Consider the following 26,747-nt stretch of genomic DNA (forward strand, 5'->3'; position numbering starts at 1 on the left):
CTCCTTAATGCTAACATTTTTTTAGTACATCAAATACCCTTCTGGTTTCATTTTCTTCGTTTTCCCCATTGTCCACCTTTGATTTCCACACAGTGCAGTGCTCCAAACATCCAGTGTCCCGAAGCTTTTTCCTCAGCTCTAGGCGACTTCGTGAGGCTATATAGTAACTCACTCTAGCGTGAGTCTGTCTCCCTAGTTTCAATGTATGGCGATTGTTGTTCACCTGTCTGTCTCTTTACAAGGCTCGTTTGACTTTGTTCCTTCATCCCAGAATTCTGCACTTAATACCTTCTCCGTCACTCTTAAGAATTCTTTCAAGTTAGCGTAACGTTCAGCAGAGTGATGTTACGTTGCCGATTAAAGGGGCTCCTGCCGCAATGAAATAAAAAATGCCTCAGGTATCTTTAATATTGTGCTGTTTTAGCTGGATCATTTTAACACAGCATAAAATTAGTAAGATCTGTTCGGGTTTCTTGGGGAGTTAGAAGACGTGTATCAAACCACCAGTATTGACGGTGACCCAAGAAAATTTTAGTAATTCATCTCATGTTGTCGACTTTCATTCGCGGTGACAATATTTTAGACACATATAGCTTGCAAACAGTATTACTAAAAATTAGAATGCTGATGCATTTTCCGACTTTTCAGTTCTTCACCTTTGTTAATTACCGCCTCCTTAGTTGAGTGTCAGCGCGTCTAACTGCCATGCAGCAGACCCGGGTTCGATTCCTGGTCCCTTCACAGATTTTCTCCGCTCGGAGACTGGACGTTGTGTTGTCCTCGTCATCGTTTCATCATCATCGAAACGCAAGTGGCTCAATGTGGCGTCAGGTGAAAAAACTTGCAACTGGGCTGCCGAACTTCTCTGGTTAGGGACTCCCGACCATTAATGCCAATCGATCATCTTACTTCATTCACCTTCATTAATGATGGATTTGACCTATTATTCACCAGTAAGCATTCTGGGCATACTTGCATAATTCTGGAGAGCTGGTCTTTCACCTTGTTGACTCCTCGTTGCTTTTCCCGTTTTCACAGTCGAGTTTGAAACTTTTAATTTTTGTGACACGTACAAACATGCACAGATACGTGTTAAATCATAACAACGTATGACTTCCTGTCCGCTACGAATGGAGGTATCAGTGGCAAAGAGATGACCGTAAAACAGAGAAAACGACAGGTGTTGGTCTGCAATCCATAGTTTAAAAGTGGGTATTGGAGATGATAGTGATGACATCAGAGTGCAGTCTCAGAGACCCTCCAGAGAATTTTTAAAAAATAAATGAAAGTCTTTAGAACCATACAACAATACCAACAGCATGATGTGCAGAGTCTTCTAGGACGACCTAAACATACACGCATTCGTATATACACATTTATATACTTGAGTGTTACAGGAATCGAGAGAAAGGTAGAGCGTACCATTTGTAGAGACAGTATTTATATTTGTAAAAACAAATAATCTGTCGCAAAGGAATTACAAACATTGGTTGCGACGGGGCGTTGGTTTAAATCAATGGGGAAAGTTGAAAATTTGTGCCAGAGCAGGATTCAAACCCGGGTCTCCTGATTTCTGAGTCTTTGCGCTGACCACACCGCCATTAGGACAAAATGGTCATCGCTACTGCACGGACTCCTCTAGCACGCCTGCCGTCGGTCCCAAATTCTCAACTCATTCACACACTACTGATGTAGTGAGTGCCCTTTGCCCATTATACTCATTACTCGCGGCATTTCGCCGGCTCCCGCAAGAGTTCGAAATTGGTGTGCATGATGCCAGATGCCACGAATAGTGAAATAATGGGCAAGGGGCACTACACTGGAATTTGGAAATTTCTGGTAAGGTCTTCTGGGACCAAACTGTGAGGTCATCGGTCCCTAAGCCTACACACTACTTAATCTAGCTTAAACTAACTTACGCTATGGACAACACACATACACACACACCCATGGGCGAGGGAGGACTCGAACCTCCGATGAGGGGAGCCGCACGGACCGTGACAAAGCGCCTCAGACCGCGCGGCTACCCGGCGGGGCGGCACTACATTAGTAGTACGTGGATGAGTTTAGAATTTGGGTCTGACGGGAGGTTTGCTAGGGACGTCCGTGCAGTAGTGATGACGGCTGTGTCCCGATGGCTCAGTGGTCAGCACATGGACCCAGTAACCTGGAGACCCGGGTTTGAATCCTGATCTGGCGCAAATTTTCAACTTTCCCCATTGATTTAAACCAATGCCCCGTCGCAGCCAATGTCTGTATATCCTTTGTGTCTTAATTCAGAGTGGCTGCTGGATAAAAATGGTGTCCGTTGTTTCGGACATGTCCAAAAGAATAGACACCACATATAATAATTTTTCATTAAAATACTTACGGGCTTACTGCTGCCTCAAAATGCAAAATACTTAAAATACTAAAATAAAAACGGTAGTTATTATCTATGGCGTGTATTGAAATTTACATTGGGTGCGGGTGCCTATGTGGTTGCAAAATTACTTTAATTTAAAACTGTATGTAGATTCTGTTCCTTTTTCTGTTAATATTAAATTTCAATAAATATCTGAGAAACACGAGGCAGTGAGCCATACTTGATATTACCTCCAGACAAAGTGATGATAAGGTGCTTGTACATCGGGAAATTTCATTCTTTCCGCATGATCGCCTCGTGGTCTAGAGGCTAACGTCGGTCGCTACTGACGCAGAGTTCAAATGGCTCTGAGCACTATGGGACATAACTTCTGAGGTCATCAGTCTCCTAGAACTTAGAACTACTTAAACCTAACTAACCTAAGGACATCACACACACCCATGCCCGAGGCAGGATTCGAACCTGCGACCGTAGCGGGACGCAGTGGTGCTCGCTTCGATTCACAGTGACCGTATCATGTTTTTTCGAATGTGATAAAGCCTGAAATGGAGTACACTCAACCTCGTGAGGACGAATAAGAAGCTCTAGGAATAAACGGGTACAGTGATTGACACACAAGCCGACGAAGTGGTGTCATACCGAAAGATTTGCACCAGGCTGATAGCCACACGACGTTTCTTATTTATTTATCTCTAGGCATGACGGACACTCCCTGGCATCAGTGTGGTATGTTTGACAGGCCAGCTAAGCCTGAGAGAAATTGCAAACACGTTCCAATGATCTGACTCGGTCGGCGTGTGAAGTGTTTGGTTGTGCGGTTCCTTCCCACCTTGGGCCCCCCAGCTGCTTGGGCGTCATTTAGAGGCGCCTGCTGGCAAGGACGCGGAGAGCGGCTCCGCGAAGTTCACTTGTTGCCTTTTTGCACTCCGTTATGTAACAGGATCCTGCAGATGTAGCTGAATGTTCAATTAGCACACTGTGAATTGGGAGCACGGCCAATTTAATGCTTTTGCCAAACCGGATGTTAATTAGTGGTTTCTTCACAACGTAGGGCAATATTGCCTCTATAATGTCAGTAGTTTTGTAAACTGGGGGCGTGTTATGTAGAGGTTCGGAGATATCGCAATGTACTGAGGCACTATTTTGTTCGAAATTTGGTTTGAGCAGGACCGGGCTATGCTGTCCTTCACTGTACCGGCTGTTAACAAGACCAGCGCTTGTAGAGTGCAGGAAGACGATGGGATTCGTAGTTGAGCATTTGAACTATCATTTTTCTTAAGTAAGCAAAACTTTTCCTGAAGGACTCGAACAACATTAAACGCTGTAACACCCAATATTCGGGCAAAAGTCCTCAGTGCACAGGCACACACCGCAAAGCCACACACACTGTAATAGAAGTGATCATAAGTCTCAGGTCACAACAGTGGTGGGTTTAATATTTTTGTGCATATTTTAAAATCGACTTCACATTCTACAGATTCACATCGAAATTTTATGTGTATATCTATTGATCTTTTTTTTTTTCTATTCAGCGTTCTTGACGCTTACGAAGTCTGCGCGCTAGGCTCGAAACTCTCAAATACGCGACAACAAACAACAACCCTCTGGCGTAAAAGTTCGTGCTTCTTTTGCAATAGCAGCCTGCCTCACAATATGCATTTTGCTAATTCTTTGTGCGAAAGATAAAAGCCTTGATAATAGGGCCGAGCAGAATGTCAGACACATGACGTAGAGAAATCTTTGTCGATTTGTTGTAGGAATCGAAAACATTGAAAAAGAAATAATGGTTGAGAAGGGAAAGAGATAAGGTTTTAGCCTATCTTTATGTTATTCAAAATGTACATTGAGCAAGCGGTGAAGAAACCAGGGAGAAATTTGGAAAAAGGATTAAACTGATAGGAGGAGAGATAAGGTATTAGTTGGAGTGTAATCGTGTGTGGAAGCGATAAGTGGACGATTGGCAAACCACACAAGACGATAGCACAATCCTTTGAAATTAGGTGCTATAGAAGACAGCTAAAAATCAGCAGGGTGAATCTAACTACAAATGAGGAGGTACGCGAACGAATTTGAGAAAAAGAAATTTATGGTGTAACTTGACTAGAAGAAGGGATCGGTTGATAGGATACATACTGAGGCACCAAGGAGCTGTCAGTTTGATAATGGTGGGAAGCAGAAGGGAAGGGATTAAATAATTAAATGGAGACGTTGGCTCTAATATGGTAAGCAGGCTCAGATGGATGTACGTATGTTGCTGTAGTTGAGATGAAGAGACTTGCACAGGATGGACTAGCAAGAAGAGTTGCATCAAACAGTAACAGCAACAGCAACAACAACGTCAACAACATGTTTTCTGTTCGTGAACAGGATAACCATGAGTACGTCCTTATTTCCCGGAAAAAGATGTTCGGGGCGTCGTTATTTTAAGGTGTTTTTAACTTTTCACCGTTCTTTACTTTTACAGGTCATGCCCCCCCCCCCCCCCCCAATTGCAGAAAAAAAGCACCACAATTTGGTGTTGATCGTTTCCTATAAGTAACCCAGAGATTCAAGCGTGGAAAATACTGTTCTGAATATAGTCCCCATTTCCGACTGAATACCAGATGTTCTCCACGCGGTCACACGAGTTTGACTCAGTTTGCTTTCCTTGGCGATGCGAAAACACTGTGATTTGCTTTCCACGTACAGCTGCTGTATCGAGTGGGAAGCCACAGATTTTCTTTGTGCTTCAATCCGTTACTGTGGACGGTGAACGGATAATGGATTATACATGCGTTTGAACTCTGCAAATACGTGCGAAACGCTTTGCAAAGAATATTTGTATTGTACTGATGCTGTTGAAAGTATTTCTCCCCGGTACGTTCACGGATTGCAAGTCCTGCTGTGAATTCTGACCAGCGGACGCTTCTGTTATTGTGAACTTCAACTAACGCTAATTTTTCACCCTATATTTGTCGAATAGAATATGAAAATATTATAATTCCGCATTCCGAAGCAACGATACATTGAAGTATTATATCCTGTGGTGTTCACCTGAAGTATTATATCCTGTGGTGTTCAGCGTTAAAGGGAAACTATCTCATGCTTCGTGTTAATCCAAACATAGGCAGACTGCTCTCAGACCAGTGATTTTTTTTTTCCATTTCTTCACGTTTGCCTGTGTGACAAAAGACATTTATATGAAGAAAGCTGCGTCCGTCACCTAGACAGAATAATTTTAACTGTTTGTTGAACGATGATCATTTATAAAATGGGTACTTAATTATTGAATTAAAACAATTACTGTTCATCTATTCCTTACCGATTGGAAACCAACTGGACATTACGAAGTATCAAGGGAAGAGGACCCTGGTTCCATATTGGCTAGGAGTTGGTTTTCCGCCGCTCCAAGTCGTTTTAAACTAGGTCAGGATGCTCTAGCCCGATTCGAAAAACTCCCGTCTCTCATAGCCATCGTAACTGTAGATTCAACTCTTATTTTACTCGTACATACATTGCAATCAAATGAACGTTTTACAGTTTTTCCCAATTATAACCACTCCAATATTAAAAGCACATGTACATGTAGATTAAAAACGTGCATTACAGCCTGCACATGTTGTGTTCCTTTCCTGACGTTATTGGAATCGGCAGAGAACATTTCAGATTTATTAGATCTTGCAGTAGGACTGTGTAGAATCAGGCCAATTAATGCAACCGAGAAAGATATAGTTCTCGTTTTTCACTGCGGTCCGTAAACACAGAATGATTAGTGTGAAACCGATGCGATGCAGATGTTTCATGAAGTAGCCTCAATAGAAGCTCAGGCTTGCGTTGGCGGTATCGATGTTTCATGAACAGCGTCAGTTATCACGTTAGTGACACCCTGGAATCGAAGCGTGTATTTGTGTACAGTTCTTTCTCTAAAGCACTTATTACACTGTACCAGAACTTTGACAAACATCTTACGTAAAAGATTTTTTATTAAAACTCTGATGGTGTACTGTAACATATCATACCTTTTACAAAACTTAGAGCGCCATTTACATTTATTGTCAGACAACTGTCGACGGTGTAGGCCTACTACGGGCCTCATCCTGGAGGACGCTTGCCATTCTTTGTACCACGCTTCCGTGAATGAAGCTCTCACTCTTGGTAGTAACTGGGTAACTAAGATATCAAAGTGGCGTAATAATGACTGCTCTCCTTAGCAAAAACATCTACATTTCGTTTGTTGCAATGTCGCAGGTGTCTTTATCCGGCAGAGACGGACGTGGTGGCGGTTTTCTAACAATGTTATCGCCTCCTGTGCATCGTGTGTATTAGGGTTGTCTGGTGGAATAAAACAAAAGAATATATAATTTGAGAAATAGAATAGTTGCTTAGCGGCCAAAATGAGTGCGTTCTTTGCACCAGCACCTCTCGAGCTACACACCAAGATTCATCTTCAGTACTCACAACAACCGTTAAACTGTCGGTTAGTATTGTGGTACATGGTTAACAGAAATAAAATAAAGTTTCAGGAGTGGGATTAAATTTCATGGTGAAAGGATATAAATGATAAGATTCACTGATGATATTGTTGTCCTGAGTGAAAGTGAGGAAGAATTGATACACCTGTTGAGTGGAATGGTCTCATGAGCGCACGCGCACATTATAGATTAAGAGAAAACCGAAGAAAGACTGAAGGAGTAATAGAAATGAGATGAGCGATAACTTAACATCAAAATTGGCGATAAAATTTAGGTTGAAAGGATGTAAATGATAAGATTCTCTGATGTCATCGCTGTCCTGATTGAAAGTGAGGAAGAATTGATGGACCTGTTGAATGGTATGGTCTAATAAGCGCACATTATAGATTAAGAGAAAACTGAAGAAAGACTGAAGTAATGAGGAGTAATAGAAGTGAGATGAGCGATAACATCAAAATTGACGACAACTGAGTAGAGTAACTGAAGGAATTCTGCTGCCTTGGAAGCAAATGAACACATGACGCAAAAATAAATCCACCAGTATCAAACATAGGTCCTAATTTGATGACGAAATTTCTGAGAGCACAGCATTACATGGAAATGAATAATGGACCATGGGAAAACCGGAAAAGAAGATGATGGAAGCGTTAAAAATGGTTCAAATGGCAATGGGACTTAACATCTCAGGTCATCAGTCCCCTAGAACTTAGAACTACTTAAACCGTAGCGGTCGCGCGGTTCCAGACTGAAGCACCTGGAACCGCTCGGCCACCAGCGGCCGGCAATGGAAGCGTGACAGAAGGATGTTGACCATTAGATGGACTGATAAGAACTCCACAGAAGCGATGAGGAGAGGAACGTGTGAAAAACACTGACAAGAAGAAGGGGACAAACGATCCTTGAAGAGGATTTTGACGAAAAATAAGCAGAACCGAATGTCGCATTCAAGAGCCCTGTCGACACTAAAACAACAGGAAAGGCGCTCCATCAGCACGGAATTGCAGGGCGAGCTGGAATTCTAAAAACACTCATCCGTAGAGATGGGCAAACTGAAACACGTAACTGTTTCGAAACAAATGAAACAGTACAATGTAATGTTTCGATACGCTGTTACGAAACAGTGAAACAGTTTGTGTTTTGTAATCTATAAACCTACACATTTTATCATCTTGACTGTCTACTGTATAAGTATGTCCACATAAACACAAATGAGGTGCGAGAGCGCTAATCATATCTCAGAAAGTATGAAATTATCATTTAGGCGTCTTGGCAGTTTCGTATTTCTGCAGCAAATGCGCTGCTTTCGTGTCGTGTGACTTTCATACTTTTCATAGTGGCTGAGGACAGCCATAGTTGAAGACAGAAGAGCCACCACGAACGGAACTAGAAGTGGGAGCAAACTGCAGAGACAACGGATATGCCACTGGGATTCCCACATTCCGTTAGTATGGGTAATATCCCCATCCTGCTAATATCCAGGCACACAAAGGGAATCATTGAGGATAATAGGCACAGTGACTATAGACTCACAAATAACGCCAAATAATTCGAATAAATAACAAAATATAACAGAAAAAATTTTTTGTCTTTCAAGGTGTTTCGAACCGTTACTATAAATTCACCATGCTTCCTAGTCCTTCCCGTTCGCCATTACACTATCAGTGATAATCAAACAGATTGCTTGCAATTACACCTACACCAAATTTATGTATATGTCTAATAACTGTCACTCTACGCCTTTTTTTATTCAAAATGTTGTAGGCTTACTTTCGTTTCTTAATATGATTACTGTACATGAACAGAGAAGCGTATGTTATCAAAAAGTGTAATTTAACTGAATGATTTTCACATATTTATTATTCTGAATGTGAATAGTATGCGTTGTTTTATTGCTTGGTTAGTGTTTATAAAGCAGATGTTACGCCATTTCGGAATATGACAGTCAGCTAGAAACGAAGCTTTATTTTCGGATATCTTAAGCTTCATGCTACTGCTTGTCAAAAAGATTTTGACACTCTTGAAAGTGTTTCATGAAGTGGTATGTTAAATGTGTTTCAGTACCTGTGCCGAGCCCGAATCCCGTCCGACACAGAGGGAAATGAAACATCACTGTTTCGATACAATTAGTCCGTTCCAAGCACTGGTGGACTGAAACAGCCTTATTTTGAAACAATGATACAGTTTCTGTGTCTGGCTCGAGACCGAATCTGGTCCAGTTATCCGAGACAGGGGTGGAATGAAACACCACTGTTTCGAAACAGTGAACCATAGCCGTTCCGAAACACTGAAACAGTTCCACGTATCGATACAATGAATCGAAACATAGAAACAGTGGCCAAGTCTAGTCATCAGTGATGCAAATGCCGGAAACAGGAAAACGTAGTACTGAAGCCCTTAAACCGGAACGTTGTAGCTGTGAAAGGCAGTCATTTGGTCGGCTGAGTCTTGTTGCACACTAACTTCCGTCCGAGTTTACGTCGCAAGAGTGAAACGTGGCAGGCGTCCGGTGATGATTTGGGCAGACATATCGTGGTATTACATATGCCCCATGGTTACTCTGCAAGGTCACATTACAGCCAAGGATTACGTGACCATTTTAGCTGATCAGATCTGTCCTATGGTGCAGTGTTTGTTCGCCAGTGGTGACGCCGTGTTCCAAAACTAGAGGGCCTCTGTTCACACAGCTCCAGGACTGGTTTTGTGAGCACGAGGATGAACTGTCTTATCTTCAAATGGCTCTGAGCACTATGGGACTTAACATCTGTGGTCATCAGTCCCCTAGAACTTAGAACTACTTAAACCTAACTAACCTAAGGACATCACACACATCCACGCCCGAGGCAGGATTCGAACCTGCGACCGTAGCAGTCACGCGGTTCCGGACTGAGCGCCTAGAACCGCTAGACCACCGCGGCCGGCGTCTTATCTTCCCTGGGCACCGTAGTCACCAGATGTCAATATTATTGAGCCTTTGTGTTCTACTTCGGAGAGAAGGGTTCGTGAAGCTGTCCACCTCCATCGTCGTTAGCTGAACTTTAATTATTTTTCAGGGAGAATGGTGTAAGATTCCTTTGAAAACCATACGGGAACTGTATTTATCCATTCCCAGACGACTGGAAGCTGTTTTGAATGTTAAAGAGTTTCCTGCATCGTATTAGACATGATAATGTGTTACTTTTTCCATGTTTCTATGTTTTTGTCCAACACCTGTATGTCTGTCGACAACACTTTTTTTGTAACGGTGGAAGACTGGTGGAGACCTTAATCTTTGTGTCTATAAGCGAGACGTGCCGTTATAGCTTTCGTATTGTATTGTATTTTAACAAGGGACCTAAAAACGACAGAGAGGCCCCGTCCCCGCCGCAGCCGCAGTGGTCCACAACCCCACGACGACTACCGCAGTCCACTTCACCCCTCCGCCGCCCCACACCGAACCCAGGGTTATTGTGCGGTTGGGCCCCCGGTGGACCCCCCCCCCCTAGGGAACGTCTCACACCAGACGAGTGTAACCCCTATGTTTGCGTGGTAGAGTAATGGTGGTGTACGTGTACGTGGAGAACTGGTTTGCGCAGCAATCGCCGACGTAGTGTAGCTGAGGCGGAGGCGGAATAAGGGGAACCAACCCCACATTCGCCGAGGCAGATGATAGCCGGCACGGTAGCTCAGCGTGTTCAGTCAGTGGGTTAGCTGCCCTCTGTAATAAAAAAATAAAAAAGCTGAGTTAATCGATCAACAACGAACTTAAACGGATGTCTTAAGACGGGCGCCCCGAGCAGATGCAACGAACAAAAGCGAACAAAATGAGTAAAAAAAAAGGCAGATGGAAAACCGCCTAAAAACCATCCAAAGACTGGCCGGCTCACCGGACTTCGACACAAATCCTCCGGGCGGATTCGTGCCGGTAGCCGGCGTTCCTTCTCACTCCGGAAAGCCGTTTGTTAGAGGTAGCTTTTAGTTCTGACATCTCAGGTTTGGAACGTCTGTAGCAGAAAGTACTCATCTTAATTTTCGTATTTGTCAGCCTATACCGGGCCCGCGACTTACAAATTAAATGTCTCTCCTGTACGGTACTAACAGTACTGCGATGTGTGAGTACAGGCATGACACATGGATGACGGCATATGTAGTTTGGATCTGACCGTGAGTCGTGCTCTCATAGCCAAAACGCTGAAGGCGACCTATCGCGTAAAACGGGAAATCCGAATTTGAGTCTCAGTCCGGCACAAATTTTGATTGTCGTCATTCCATTACACAGCTAGAGGTGGTTTATATTAGCAACTGCGAATACATTTCAAGAAAGTGCTGAGTGTAGAAAACTCTGTAATGGATGTCATGTTTGTGGCATGTTGTGGTTGGTGGACTCCAAAGAGAAGGCGTCGATGAATGCGTTATGAGGGTAGCGCTGGCCGGCCTTTGTGGCATTGCGTGGCCTTGCAGCTGCAGCTGCCCAGCGCCCGCTGTGCCGGCCACCTGCCCCGAACCCTCGTCCCCAGCTAACGCATTCGCTGTATTGGGTCAAGGTGACCGCGGTAACTTCCGCGACTGGTCTGGCCGCCATTGTGTGCCCGGCTCGAGGCTGGCCCCACGCCGTAATTACACGGCATGTATGGGACACACTCTCGCTTCCTGCATCACTCGCTTTTCCCGCCTTTGGGAGGTTAACTGCACGCCTCAGTTACTTAGAATTGTTCTTCGTTCAGTAACCGTCAGTACAGTGTGTATTTGGCGCTTTCAACTCTGCTTCGTAATGCTCTGTTTAACTGGTTTATGCACCCGAACCACGTAAGGGTCTGAGCTACCCCCTCCCCCACCCCACCCCCAACACCACACACACAGAAAACACACACACACAGGACCTAGAAATGAACACTACAACTTTATAAACGACGTTTTCCACCCACTCATTCGTATGATGTATTTGTATGGTTTAAACATATGTATGAAAGTTGTGCGCGTTGTTACCTCGCGGTTCAAGCAGGAAACAGATTGCGGAAAATGCGTTCGCGGGAAGCCACAACAGCTTACGTAATAAATTTATCCACGGCGAGGAGGATAAAGGAATGACATTCTTAACGGCAAAGGTGACAGAACGTGCCAGCAAAATGTTACAAAATTGAGTGAGTCTATAGTGTGACAATTAAGGCAGGAGGGACACGATGCCAAGTGGAATGGGATTCTGGTATCTGCCCCAAAGAAGAAGCAAAGTGCCCACATTAAATATTCCATTGACAATATAGATAAATATGCAATTAGACAGGCAATGTGAAAACTTAACAGCTTTTGTCTCACAGATCTGGACTCCAATGCTAGCTAGAAAACTCTGGGTAAAATTATTCTGCCTGTAGCATTTGGTTTCAGAAGGTCATAGAATAAATGTCTCATAATTTGCGAACGAAATGACATATACCTACCTAATTTCTTCCATAGACAGAACTCCAGTCCGCACGAGATGCCTTCCCCGTAGTAGATGTCATTGAGTATAACTACTATCACTAGCACTGACGTATACCAAAGACCATGAGTCTCCATTCTAAAGTAATAAACTTCATTTGCTTGTGATAAATAAAAATTTGTCCCGTATGGGTAATATGGTGTTGTATTTCTTGATATTTTCCGCAGTGTCCTGGTGTGCTTCCCATTATCATAGGTTTTCATTCGTTCATGGACTGTACTGAAGGAAAAAGTACTCAGATTAAGGCATCTCAAGTCGTGTGTTGCGGTGGTGATAGAGTTTTTCCGTCTAACCTCAGATGAGATGCAGATCTCTCTCCATTACTTTCATAGTGTTCGGTCAATTTTGTGTAAACCTAGCGAGATAGGCACGCGAAAGTACAGTTGTTGGCATTTTAAAACTTTATGTACAGCCGGCCGAAGTGGCCGAGCGGTTCTAGGCGCTACAGTCCGGAACCGCGCGACTGCTACGGTCGCAGGTTCGAATCGTGCCTCGGGCATGGGTGTGTGTAATGTCCTTAGGTTAGTTAGGTTTAGGTAGTTCTATGTTCTAGGGGACTGATGACCTCAGAAGTTAAGTTCCATAGTGCTCAGAGCCATTTGAAGCCTTTATGTACACTACAAAACATGTCTGAGCTCTCATCCGGTAAGAGCATTGCTCACAGAAAGCTCAGATCTAAAAAGCAGTCCATTTCAGTCCAGCACACAGTTTTGCTCTTGTCAGGAATTTCCAGTGAATGAGGCAATCCTCTGCGAGGACCGAGCGATGTGACGCAATGCGGAGACAGTGGTGTCGTAGGTATGTTCACATACTTCTCCATTTAGAGTTTTCTTAAACGCAGTAAGGGGACCACACCATAACCTAAAAAAAAAAAAAAAAAATTCCCCGTACTGTAACATTATCCGCAACTTACTTTACTGTTAGCACTACCCGTGGTGGAAGTTAACGTTCTCCATCCTTCCATCGGATTGCTTTAGGGTATAACGCGATTATCACTCCATATCGCTTGTCACCATTCGTCCAGTAAGCTGCTCTTTACACCACATCAAGCGATGCTTAGAGTTGAAATTTATGACTTATTAGGAGCTGCTCGACGTTGTATCCCATTGTTTTTAACCCCCTACGCACAGGCCTTGTGCTAGCTGGTCTGCTGGTGGCTCTGTGGAACTCAAGAGTGATGTCATGCCATTTTTTACACCTACTATCCACAGTGCTAGACAGTGTCCACGATACATAAGGACTGCAGTTGCTCCTTCGCGTTTTCCACTTCACAGTCACATCACCAACTCGGAGAGCTCTAAGAAGGATTTGTTACTCACTTCATCTCCAATGACTATGCCACATTCGAAGTCACTGAACTCTCCTGACTGATCCATTCTACTGCTCCTGCTTGTCCCCTGATCACACAATACTCCACGTATCTTCCTAATCTGGCCTGTTCGCCTTGCGTGGTATCTAGAGGTCGGTTTCGCATTTCATAGTGTGTCCGGATACTTCTGATCATTGTGGTGTACGCATACTACCCAAGTCACTTTACATTGCCGCCGGCCGCTGTGGCCGAGCGGTTTAAGTAGTTGTAAGTCTAGGGGACTGATGACCTCAGATGTTAAGTCCCATAGTGCTTCGAGCCGGGGAAAGTTACATCGTACCAATTTTATTGATTTTCGTTCCTGTTCCATACGCTTATTGATCAAGGGGAAAAAAATGACTTCGTATATGCTTCTAATCTACCTTGTTCTCATGATCCAGGGATCATGTTCCATGGTGTCAGCACAAAGAGTGCGCAGACTCCTTCGAATGCAGGGTACTCTAAAGTTACCCAACAGGGTTGCGAGAAAATTACATTTCTCTTCCAAGGATTGACATTTACGTTCACTAAGGGTTTCTGTTACACTTTCATTTGGGCTATACCGACCTTGCAGCCCTGTCAGAATTCGTACGATGCATGTTATCAGGCCTACTTGATAAAGACAACAAACATAGTAACAGTAGAGTATAATAGGGTCGCATTTGCGTCTTATATTTGATTTTATTTATAGTACACCGCATTTTCGCAGAAGCCTTCCAACTGTGCGCTGGTCGTCCATTCGCCTTATCTAATATTGATTTCTCTCTCTCTCTCTCTCTCTCTCTCTCTCTCTCTCTCTCAAGAAAATGAAGTAGTTTTTGCATTCAATTCAATTTTGTTGGCGCACTCCACATTCGTCAGCATTTTTTCTGTGGGTGGAGAGAAGAACATTGTGTCTTATTAGGAAGGTTTTCGTGTGTGCAGCCATGATCAGATCATTGTATGAGTGCGCATGAGTGCGTTGATATTGGACCGAAAAGACAGTAGGCCGAACCAGTAGAAAATATGATCACCAACTAATCCTCCCCTCTCCCGGCCTTCGTATCATTGTATCATTTCGTTCGTTTGCTGCGCTGCGAGTAAACCAGCGCGAGCTGAGGCTAAGCGGGCACGGCCGCGCTGGAGATTACTCACTTGTGCCGCCATTAATCTCAATCGGAGCCACCAGTCGTTACCAGAGCACGGCGCCTGCCTGCCTTCTTTATTTACCCGCTTTCTTAGCCCCTGCCTTCGTTACTCTTACAGCCTTCCCTCTGCACCGTCATTCCCCTCCTTCGCACCCTTTTTCCTTGCCCACTACTAACTCCGTTTCATTTTTACTGCACTGAAACTCATCAGAAATACTGTGTATTCAAGAAAGGTTAATCAAATTTTACAAGTCTACTCAATACTTCCACATGAATGAAACTTACCTTGGCACCTGCTTGATTTATCGTTTCATGTGTTTGTCGTTGGGTATCCATGATACAGTTAGCTTCCTGGTTCTCTCGTTACTTGCCGTGCGGCAAGCACAAATGGCAACAACACAGCAACAAAAGGCGTTTTACGTTCTTCATTCCAACAGATGCAATTCGTACAAAACTGTACAGCGTTGTTTTCGTCAAGAGTATGGCATTGCACTTAATGCAGCTTATAAGGCCGCCTGCACACAGAGCGACTGAAAAGGAACGCAGCGGTTCAACGGTCGACACCGGCAACTGATCGCCAGCTATATGGCCAGGCAGTTTCGCACACGGCACAACTCAGAAATGAGAAATTGCAGTTGCCGTGGAGGAGGGGAAGTATTGTTTGTCGCACTCGAACATCTTTTGGTTACACTTGGCATGTCAAGGTAGACTCAAGCACCGAGGAGGACATGGCTGTCAGTTATTATTATTATTGTTATTATTATTTTATAGTTATTATGACACACGAATGAGAACACGAAGAAAATTATGGCCTCATTTGTACATAAAAAAACATAAACTTGAGGTTGTATATTGCAGCCCAGGACCTGCAACCGTCAGATTCGAGATTCATAGCTTTTTACAGAACGACTAAAAAATGCTACACTGATTTGACACAGTGGATTTCTTCCTTCGTAACACTGCGTTACTTTTATTTTGAAAACCCAAATGTCTTGCGATTTATCTACACGGATATATCGTTAGTCATTTGTATGTAGACACCATTGTTTTTAAGCGTTTCGGAGGTTTGTGGCTTTTCTGTAGTTTTCACTGTTCGTTTCCCTTGGCAATGTAATTTTACAAAACACATAGCTAGTGACAAACAAGAATACTCCCAGTATAATATATGTTTTTTTACGTTACGCCCATTAACGAACCGCAAATTTTATTGTAAATAACAGATGCACTGTATACTACGTACATGTAATATGAAATATTTCTCTCACATCACACCATGCTTTCTCTGTCAAATCACTTCTGCAGGAGTCTCGAAGCTTGCAGTCGAATAAAATGGGAATTTTGTTCACTTCCCACACAGAGCTAGTACTCAGTTACTCACGGTCTGCTTTTTATTTTTGAAGTTAAACTAGTACACAGCTATGTCCGAGGACACAGCGATTTACTACTAAGTTACTCTGCAATCGCGCCTTGCTCGAAGCCCTATTCGACAACACAGGAAGTGATTCACAATCGACTGGTTACCAACTAGCGTTGACAACGGATTTTATTTGAGTTGAGCGTGCGGAGGCCGTAAGAATTACGAGGTGCGTTCATGAAGTAATGCAACACATTATTTTTCTGAAAACGGTTGCTTTTATTCATATTCCAGTACATCATATCATTCCCCATCCTTTTGTCTACAGAACTCTATTTTCAACATAATCTCTGTTTAATGCGACAGCCGTACGCCACCTTCGTGGGAGAGCCTGTATGGCCCCATGGTACCACTCACCTGGTCGACATCATACCCAACGTCTTGTTGCAGCAAAAACCTCCCCACACACTGCTTCCCGCGGAGTGCATCCTTTTTGGGCCAAACAGATGGAAGTCGGAAGGAGCGAGACATAGTCTGTGGGGTAGATGTGGAAAAGCAGCGTCGTGTGCCCATCTCGAGTACCGATAATTGTGTGAGGTCTTGCACTGTAATGCACGAGAAGTTCGTTTGTTTTCATTTTTGCGGCGAAAAACACGCTGAAGTCGTTTCTTCAATTTCCTGAGAGTAGCGAGTTTATCATTGCACCATGAGGGAAGAAATCAAACACAACAATCGCTTCAGAATCCCTGAATACCGGCGCCATCACTTTGCCGGCTGGGGAAGCGGCTTTGAACTTTTAATTCGGAGGAGATGTGATGTTCCGCTCAGTGGACTGCCGTTTTGTTTTCGGTTAGTAGGGGTAAATCTATGTTTTACCTTCTGTGGCGAAGTTCGACATAAAAGTGTCACTATCAGCTCGTAACGCTCAAGCAATTCCTCACAGATGGTCCTTCGTTGCCGTTTATGGTCTTCTGTTAGGTGGCCAGGAGCCCAGCGGATGCACAACTTTGAGCACCCGAGCTGGTGAACGAGAGTGTCAGCTCTACCAGTAGAGGCGTCCAGAGAGCAGTGAGATGTTTCATTGTGATCCGTAGATCATCTCGTATGAGAGTGTCTACACGTACCAACATTGCAGGATTCACAGCTGTGTACGGCCGGGCGGCGCGCTGGAGATCGGACAGGTTCGCGCAACCTTGTACGATGATGACAGACGCCTGGCAAACGACTCACTATGCATTTGTTTACTAACAAGAGTCCGTAGACATTCTGCAAGCACTTATGAATATCTGCGATGCTCTAGTTTCTCGCCAAAAGAAACTCAACGACAGCTCTCTGCTTCAAACACACCACCTTCACAGACGCTGTTTTGAAGGCTACGTACAGCGGCACCAGGTATCGGAACTCCATGAAACTATAGGGGCTGAAGTAGTAATGTTTCACGATGTCCCACAATAAATTACAAATTTTTTCGACCGAAACTGGCCGAGAAAAAAAAGTGTTGTATTACTTACTGAAAGTCCGTCGTATCTCAGGGCGATGAGTGACTGAGTAACCGTTTCGATGACTGGGGCCGATATTCACTTGTTTCTGGTTGCTACCAACGTTATCTTTCGACACTGTTTGCCAGAACACTGAGATCATTGCAGTCATATTATTGATTCGAAATATCGTCGCCTGATTGTGATTATATACGGAGGACATCCAAATGGCTCTGAGCGCTGTGGGACTTAACATCTGAGGTCATCAGTCCCCTAGAACTTAGAACTAATTATACCTAACTAACCTAAGGACATCACACACATCCATGCCCGAGGCAGGATTCGAACCTGCGACCGTAGCGGCCGCGCGGTTCCAGACTGAAGCGCCTAGAACCGCATGTCCGGCGGAGGACATCCATTTTCCAGTATTTGAAACCAATTATATAGTTTCGTTTACGAGTACATAGACGCACTGAACTCGGTGTCGTCCTATAACTAAAGTTGACTAGGTTGGCTGCTCCGAGAAAGCTGCCGGTATCGACTCTGGTCATTGCACTTCTATCGATCTCGCCCTAAATTATTTTTTTTTTTTAATTCATATCTTTTGGAAAGGAGGGAGGGTGTTCGTAAAAGACTCGTATACCAGTTAAAACAACTTCGAGTGAGCTACGACGTAGCATACCAACAGTAGTAGACACAGTAACTCCAGACATGCTCGAAAAGTATGTGGCGAGTTTGACTAAGTTCTGATGATTCTCGTGCGTCCGATGGAGGACACATTGAACATTGTGAAAAATAAATTAAAAATTATTATCGTAAACGTGATTGTAAAAAGGAGCCCAAAATGTATGCATGTAGTTAATTGATAAAGAATTTTTTCTGCCAAGATCGCGTGTTGAAATATTTTCATTTTCTCAATGATCGCTTTCTACAGGTCTAGCTGTCATCATCGGATCCGAACCGGATGACTATAGGTCATACAGCACACAGCAAAATGGGTGCGACTTATAACTACAGTTTATGATGGACTGCAACTCACTGCCCAGTTTGGCATTATTCACGTTAAGAAATCAGTTCCAGAGGTGAAATGATGCAAAACTCCTAGGGTCGAAGGAAGATTGAGCCCTGGAACGTATCTAGTGATTCACCAAGCCACGCCCGAGCTAAATATTATCTACAGAAATGTGTGCGTGTCATCTAAGTGCACTTTTTGAGTGCATGTACTGTAGTACAGTTTTTCTGATAATTCGTTTCTAAACGGTACCGAGGCACTTGTGAATAATCTGCACTCTCTTTGCAGTTTCGGTTACAGCGTGCAGTCGTCATGTCTTTGTTCTTCTGCACACAGTCATCAGCATTGTCCAGGCCTGAAAGCAGTTCCCCCTGATGACTATTGTCATTGAGCTTCCGCCGCAGTCTCACCCCGATCTAGCGCCATGGAAGCCCTGTTACACGCAACACACGTGCTGGAACGAAGAACAACGGCTTTTGTAGCCCGTACCTATTGTATGACACTGTAAATCGAAAGCTGTATTATTTAGTGTTTTTGCTCACACAGCCCTAATTAGTCATTCATCCTTTTGTCGTTCATTCGACGTACACAGCATCATATTACGACCGGCTAGTCAGGCCATGACAGAGGTCGTCCTGTTCACAGTAAAGCTGCAGCTAACGGTTTAAAGTGTCCAGCAGACAGTGTAAACGAAGTCAAGAGTGTGGAGGATTTTTTAAAATTTTGTTATTGTTTCAAACGGACACGATTGAAAAACACTGCATACAGTTTAAATTCAGAAAGCAGTTTCAGTATAAATAGCATTCGCATTGCCTAGTAGCGTTTAGAAGTTATGGATTCACATTTGTCTTCATTCATTTTCACCCGCCTCCGTAGCGGAGATTGCTAATGCACGCATCTGTGCAGTTAATGGCGCTCGACTCGGAGGTAAGGCGTTTCCAATTCTTTTGGTGGATGAAATTTTCACTGTCAGTAGTAGTTCGGAAAGAAGGATTGGGGGGGGGGGGGGGTGGCGTGAAGTCACTGATCACCAGTCTTTGTGTCAATGTCGTGGATTAAATTCCGAACCTCACTGCATTGTCTCATGAACTGAGGGCATGTGACACTGTTGACGGCGATCCGTCCGTCATTTGGGACTTTAACCTCGATAGCCCCCTTGATCCTACTGTAGAGGAGAGGGCTATGCGTCGGTACCGAGTTTCGCCATGTCCTTTCTCTTGTCGTCATCACTATCATATAACACATACATAACATTACACTACACATGCATCCACTACATTCACCTTCGCTCTACAAATACCCATACGACACAGTTCTCATATATTCGCAAGGACCCCACAACAGGCCGCCGAACCCTCCCCGTGGGATATCTCTGTCACCAATAACATAACATTTTACTCGCAGCTTCATTTTCATCTCGCTTATGTTTTGACAATTTGAAAGCCACCAGGTAAACAATCGATTAGAAACAGCATAATTAAGAGACTAGTAGTCTTCTCCTTCTTGGCGTCATTGGACTGTATCGCCATAGTAGAATTTGCTAAAGTGCATGTTGTTAGACTACCCCAAACAATCACACGACGGCTACGAATTAGTGACAGCTCAGGGGCTTCAACTATGTGGATAAAATTATGTCACTGAAACGTGTAATTATGTCGTAAATTGATCTCGAATATGTGGCGATGTTTATTTATGTATGTTTGTATGTGCTACAAGTTGGGTATTTGGGTTGGGCGGAAAGCGTACTCGGATAGCCGGAGCTGTTGAGGCGACCGCCGGCCGCGGTGGCCGAGCGGTTCTAGGCGCTTCAGTCCTGAACCGCGCGACTGCTACGGTCGCAGGTTCGAATCCTGCCTCGGGCATGGATGTGTGTGATGTCCTTAGGTTAGTTAGGTTTAAGTAATTCTAAGTTCTAGGGGACTGATGACCATAGCTGTTAAGTCCAATAGTGCTCAGAGCCATATGAACCATTTGAACAACGAGGAAGTCAGAACTAATGCTGAAGTTTATCGACAGTCGTACGTCACGAATGGACCAGGCAAGGGGGGAAAAGTGGCATCTTAAGTGTCCTCCTTCACCTACTGTAAGTTGCGTGCGGAGTAGAACTGTATGCGTATAATTCAAACCCAATGCCAGTAACTGCATTATTTCTCACGAAAACTGTCAAGAGTGACAATAGCTGTGACGTCACCATTAAACACTGACTTATAATTAAAATGTAGTGGTAACCACCTCATTTGCTTGTAAGAGATAGCACGGGAAATGACGAATTTCCTTTCAGTGCTCTGTGAAAGCCGTGAAAAACTAAATGCTTTTGATCGCTCAAGACGTCATTTATTTTCTGTTTGTTTTTATGTGACGAGCGGATTCCTTTTCTGTCAAATTTCGACTACACGTGGAACGAGTTAGATGACGGAAGTTGGTAGGTAATTCACAGGAACAGTATTAGGAAGAGCTGAGTTTCCGTTTCCTTTGCCTATTGTCTTCGGTGTCGATTCGTTCCCGTCAGGTTGTGTGGACTACCGTTCCGTTTGCAAGGACCCTGCCATCCACCGACTTAATGTATCTGGGACATTGGTAGCCTTTTGTAGTTATATTGTCAATAATAATAATAATAATAATAATAATAATAATAATAATAATGTTGGATAGAAAAATAAGGAATAATAGAAGTGGCCTTTAAACTGTGTCATGAGACACAAACAACGATCCATATACCTTACCAGAGAAGTCCCAATACTTGGGGCACAGAGCCTCCAAGCAGAACAAACAGTAACCAAAATAGGTAACTTTCGTTGTAGAAAATGGAAATGAAGTTCTTGGAAACTCAGTATTTTTTATAATACCTATTATGGTTCTACGGGAGTTTACCTTCCATCGGTTTTTTTACCACGGAGACCCCACCACCATAGACAAAATAGTTCTTTAACAGTCACCTGCAGAAGTCGGCCGGTGTGGCCGAGCGGTTGTAGGCGATTCAGTCTGGAACCGCGCGACCGCTACAGTCGCGGGTTCGAATCCTGCCTCGGGCATGGATGTGTGTGCTGTCCTTAGGTTAGTTAGGTTTAACTAGTTCTAAGTTCCAGGGGACTGATGACCTCAGATGTTAGTCCCATAGTGCTCAGAGCCATTTGAATCATTTTGAAGTCACCTGAAGATATTGAGCCAGGAAATAATGGCACGTAGGTTATCCGATCTTCGGAAGTGGAAAACAACTCCCTCCTGTATGAAGGTGGTGTACAGAGACATAAGCAAACTGTTTAATTTGATTACATACGTGCAGATACACAGTAATGGGACATTTATCACACACACACACACACACACACACACACACACACACACGCACACACACGCCCGTGGTGAGGCTAAAAGAAAAAAAAAACTAAAAGTTAGTTAAACAGTAATATTTGGTAAGGTTCATTGTTGATCTTCATTCAAGGGCGATCGGCATGCTTGCTTCGCAGTTACATGTTTTCAGTTGCAAAAGTGAATGGTGAATAGTGTCTTCCCTTTTACGTATTCCACTTACACCCTGAAGCTGTATGAGTATTGTTTTCCTTTGCTTGAATAGTTCTGCCGTGTTGCAACCTCTCGTCACCTTCACACCCGTGAGACAGGACGTTAAAATGCCGACAGCGTAACAGAACAGCGACTATGTGTTTCGTTCGACGACATTGCAGCTGTATTTTTAGTCGTCAAGGTGAAGGTCAAGGAGTAAAAGTGGGAGTCGCATGCAGTGGTAGGAGGGACGGGTGGAGGAGAAAGAAGGGGAGGGGGAAGGGGCACGGGCAGCTACTCGGTTGCTTTTAATATTCATGTCGCACGTACTGGACTCAAGTCCTAGGTGCAACTGTGTACTGCTTCGCAGCGACCGGCGATTCTTTTTTGCTTCAACAGTTACTATTAAAAAATTTTCTTACCTTTTACTTCTTATAATTCAATTTTTAGACCTTCTTCCAACTAGACATGCTGTTTTTTCTCGCAGCACGAATTTTGCTGTGACACGCCATTATCCAACTCATTAAAAAAGGTTGAATCACTATTTTTATTGTCGTGTGTGTAATGATACTGAGTGTTGAATAACGTAGTAGGCTTGAATGAATTTTCAGTTTCCCTTATAATGATGTACGTTTGTCCACAAGTGTTGGGTAATATGATCTATAAGGAATGTAAATGAACAGGCACAGAAAATTGTATACGTTGTCTCTAATACAAACTATTGGGACATATAGCGGTCGCCTGGTAGGTAGGAGTGTGAAAGGAACTCACATCTGGATCGTCGTGGTTCAGAAAAACCATCTAAAATAGTCACCACTGTCTATAACTCATGTGTGAAAGAGCGATAATTTAATGTATCTTGTAATTACTAAGTTCATAATCACATAATGCGTCTACTAACAATGTTCAGTGGTATTCTGTATCTTCTTTCACTAACAGTCCGCATTTCTTTTTATTACTAAAGCAACTATTAGCGCTGGGCATCATTGTCATCTGAGTTATCCGGCTGCAAATGTAACAGTTACCATTGTCGCAATAAATTTATTTCGCTCATCCGTCCATTAGAAGCAGGCAACAGAGAAACAACGTTTAATGGTACCTGCTCGTCTTAGTTAGCAAGAGGAATTTGTAATCACCCGCAAGTCAGTGGCTTCAAAGACTGCCTGCGGCAGGACCCTCAGCAATTACTGAGCTGGAATGTAATGATGTTCCTGGAAAGCAAAGCTTCTCCAAGAAAATCAACACTGTTCTGGAAAGTATTATGCACGCAGACGAATAGGTTGGATTTGTATTCACAGATTTACAAAATTTTACTACAGTGTCGAATGGTGACAAATAGAGGAGCATACATAATATCATCACAACTATGTGATTGCCTTGCAACTAGAGCCCAGTCCTTTATCGCAGGTGACTAGGAAATGTAGCCCAAGAAACGTGGAAAAAGTACCCAGCATATACATGGTGGTTTAGGTAAGCTGTTCACCTCTCATATTTCCTGAACCGTTTAAGATATCGTAATTCTGATTTCTCCCAGATATATTGTGAGAAACGTTATGTAGTATTCTCATAGCTATTTTAATTATGGGGTTATCGGAATCAGCCTAAGCTTTTTCATGTGAAAGTGTATATATGTATGATATAGCGGTAAAGACAGTATACCGATTTTGTGTAATTAATACCAATTTGTTTTAAACGTGAATAAATAAAATCGATGCACTGACGCCAGAAATATTGGGTTGGTGCGTAAATTCGTAGCGCTTTTCAAAAAATAGTTCAAATGGCTGTGAACACTATGCGACTTAACTTCTGAGGTCATCAGTCGCCTAGAACTTAGAACTGATAAAACCTAACTAACCTAAGGACATCACACACATCAATGCCCGAGGCAGGACCCAACCCTGCGACCGTAGCGGTTGCTCGGTTCCAGACTGTAGAGCCTAGAACCGCACGGCCACTCCGGCCGCGTAGCGCTTTTCCATAAGTTTAATAGACACGACAGATAACACATAACGAGACTTCAGTCGTCAGTAATATTTTCTCCTTCACTATTTACAACAGTCTGGCCAAAACTGGGATAACTTTTCGATTCCGCGACAGTAGAAATCAGTTGGTTTTGAGTCGGCGTTCGATGTGCCCTCTTCAGCCGCGCGATCGCTGGATCCCACGCAGCGCTGAGCTACAAGCCACCGTCTCTATTCAGGGTATTTGCGGTAATTTTTATTCCAATAGCTTCGTCTGTTAAACTGCCCCAGAAGCCGTTAGTGCGAGCCACGACACAGGTATTGTCGAGAATTAGCGCAAACACCCTGAATAGAGAGGTGGCTTGCAGCTCAGCGCTGCGTGGGATCCAGTGATCGCGCGGTTGAAGAGGGCACATCGAACGCCGACTCAAAACATGCCGATGTATGGCAATGTCACGGACACCAGTGACGTCACAGCCGGCAGCGAGCGTATGTAAGGTCGCACCAACAGCCCACTGGCAGTAATACCACTCGACAAAGGCCAAGGAGTGCTTGGCCGAAAGCTCGTGTAGTTTTAATCAATTGACGCGGTTGGAAACCCGAGAACATTTTATTCTATTTTCTGTATTATTCAGTACATTGTCATTGTTTACAACATACCACAGTATTGTAGAAGAAGTGGAGACAAACAATTTGATACAGGACACTTGCGGGCTATCAAGTCGAGAAAGTACCTCAAATTGCCCTACAAAAACTTCTTCAGCTAGAGCGCATCGATGTCGGGCGAGATTTTTCAATGTTCCCTCACTCCCTTCGCTCAAGATAATTTGTCTATAGCAAAAGTTAAAATGATTTTTTGTTGGAAATTTAATGTATTATAATTTTGTACTACGACACGTTTCCGCCAGAGGCCGCGATTTTTGAGTTTTTCAATAAAATAATAGGTTGCTCATTGTTACAAAGATCTCTTGTCTGTACTACCCGAATAATGCCTTCGTACCGCTAGAGGGTTTCACATATTATCTGTACAAGCAGTGTTTTAAGTTTTCTTACTATGGACGTAACAAAATAAGTATTTTCTCAGTTTTCTCTTTTTTTCTTGTATCGTTTTTGCTCTTTCTTTTATGTCAGACTCAGATGCTCGATTCAGTCGAGTTCAGGAGTCACAGTCACAGATGTTCGTCTGGCGTATCTCCGTTTGAGACATTCGTTGTAATGATACTCTGCTCATTTTCTTATCAATTATCCTGTTTTCGAGTGGCAATGTGTGAACTAAATGGCTCATGTTTGCATATTCACTAAGCAACCCATGAAAGACTGGTATGTAATCGCTTTTAAAAGAAACCGTCAAACAGTAGGGTTTTGGCGAGAGACCTCAACGTTTGTGCCCCAGGGGACATTCATATATTTTTTACTATGGGTAGTGGTGCATGTACTGAGCAGTTCAGAACGGAAGAAACATGTCATTTGTCTCCAGAATGAGATTTTTCACTCTGCAGCGGAGTGTGCGCTGATATGAAACTTCCTGGCAGATTAAAACTGTGTGCCCGACCGAGACTCGAACTCGGGACCTTTGCCTTTCGCGGGCAAGTGCTCTACCAACTGAGCTACCGAAGCACGACTCACGCCCGGTACTCACTGCTGTACTTCTGCCAGTACCTCGTCTCCTACCTTCCAAACTTTACAGAAGCTCTCCTGCGAGTAACGGGCCTGAGTCGTGCTTCGGTAGCTCAGTTGGTAGAGCACTTGCTCGCGAAAGGCAAAGGTCCCGAGTTCGAGTCTCGGTCGGGCACACAGTTTTAATCTGCCAGGAAGTTTCATGTCATTTGTCTGTCGGCAGCGAGAAATCTGCAATCGCCTGGCCAGGTTATCGCAACGATCTCAGCAAATAACAGTATTTGATGTACGGTTGCATTTGATATTAGTGCGTTAGTCACGGTTATTCAGTTCGTAAATGGGTTTCCATTCGGAAGCGTGCGCGATCATTATTAATCGGTCGCTGTCATAAGGTCGGAGGGCGGATTTTTTGATTGAACGTTCAATAATGAAATCGTGATTGCACGCGAAAATTACACTTCACCCGAGTGTTTAATGCGGCCTTAACCACATCACGGCAGAATTTATGAACCAAAAGATGAGTTGATAGGTGTTGGAAATTAACGCTGTCGCTTGATTCCTGTGGAGATCGTTGTGGTTTATAAATATCGTCCAGAGACAGCACTGTGCGGACTATATTTGTCATCAGGTGCTGCAGTATTTACTCATGTCTCAGAATGCCATCAGTTTAAATTTTACAATCCTTCGATACGGTAGATAATGTAGACGATAGCTGCCGTCTCCTCAAGTCTGATAGTTTTGTAGAGGTTTGCAGTGACTCCTTTTATTTTGAACTGAGTTAAAAGACGAAGTGCTAAAGTTGAGGAAGCATATAAGGTAGCAAATGTGTTTTTAGCTTTAGGAATGAAAATATATTGATATCCAATCTGGGGAGAAATGATGATGATTGAGCTGAAAAATGACAGTTAGTTCACAATAGCCTAGACATTAAGGTTTTTTCTTCTTCTTTTTACCTCAGTTTCGGGACTGATGACCCCGCCATGTAGTCACATATCTTCGCTCAATTAATCAATCAATCAATTTTACCTCGGTTTGTTTCTCCACGCGACTTTCTCGCAATTACTAGCATCAAGATGTTAAT

The 26,747-nt window shown here is 43.5% G+C and overlaps 1 protein-coding gene across 1 annotated transcript in view; it reads left to right on the forward strand.

The window, feature by feature from the left end:
• The window catches only part of LOC126415797 (headcase protein-like), a 744,911-nt gene that overhangs the window by 115,914 nt on the left and 602,250 nt on the right, over nucleotides 1-26,747 (forward strand). The window lies entirely within an intron of this gene.

Source organism: Schistocerca serialis, chromosome 1 (genome assembly GCF_023864345.2).
Source record: "Schistocerca serialis cubense isolate TAMUIC-IGC-003099 chromosome 1, iqSchSeri2.2, whole genome shotgun sequence".
Classification (NCBI taxonomy): Eukaryota; Metazoa; Arthropoda; class Insecta; order Orthoptera; family Acrididae; genus Schistocerca; species Schistocerca serialis.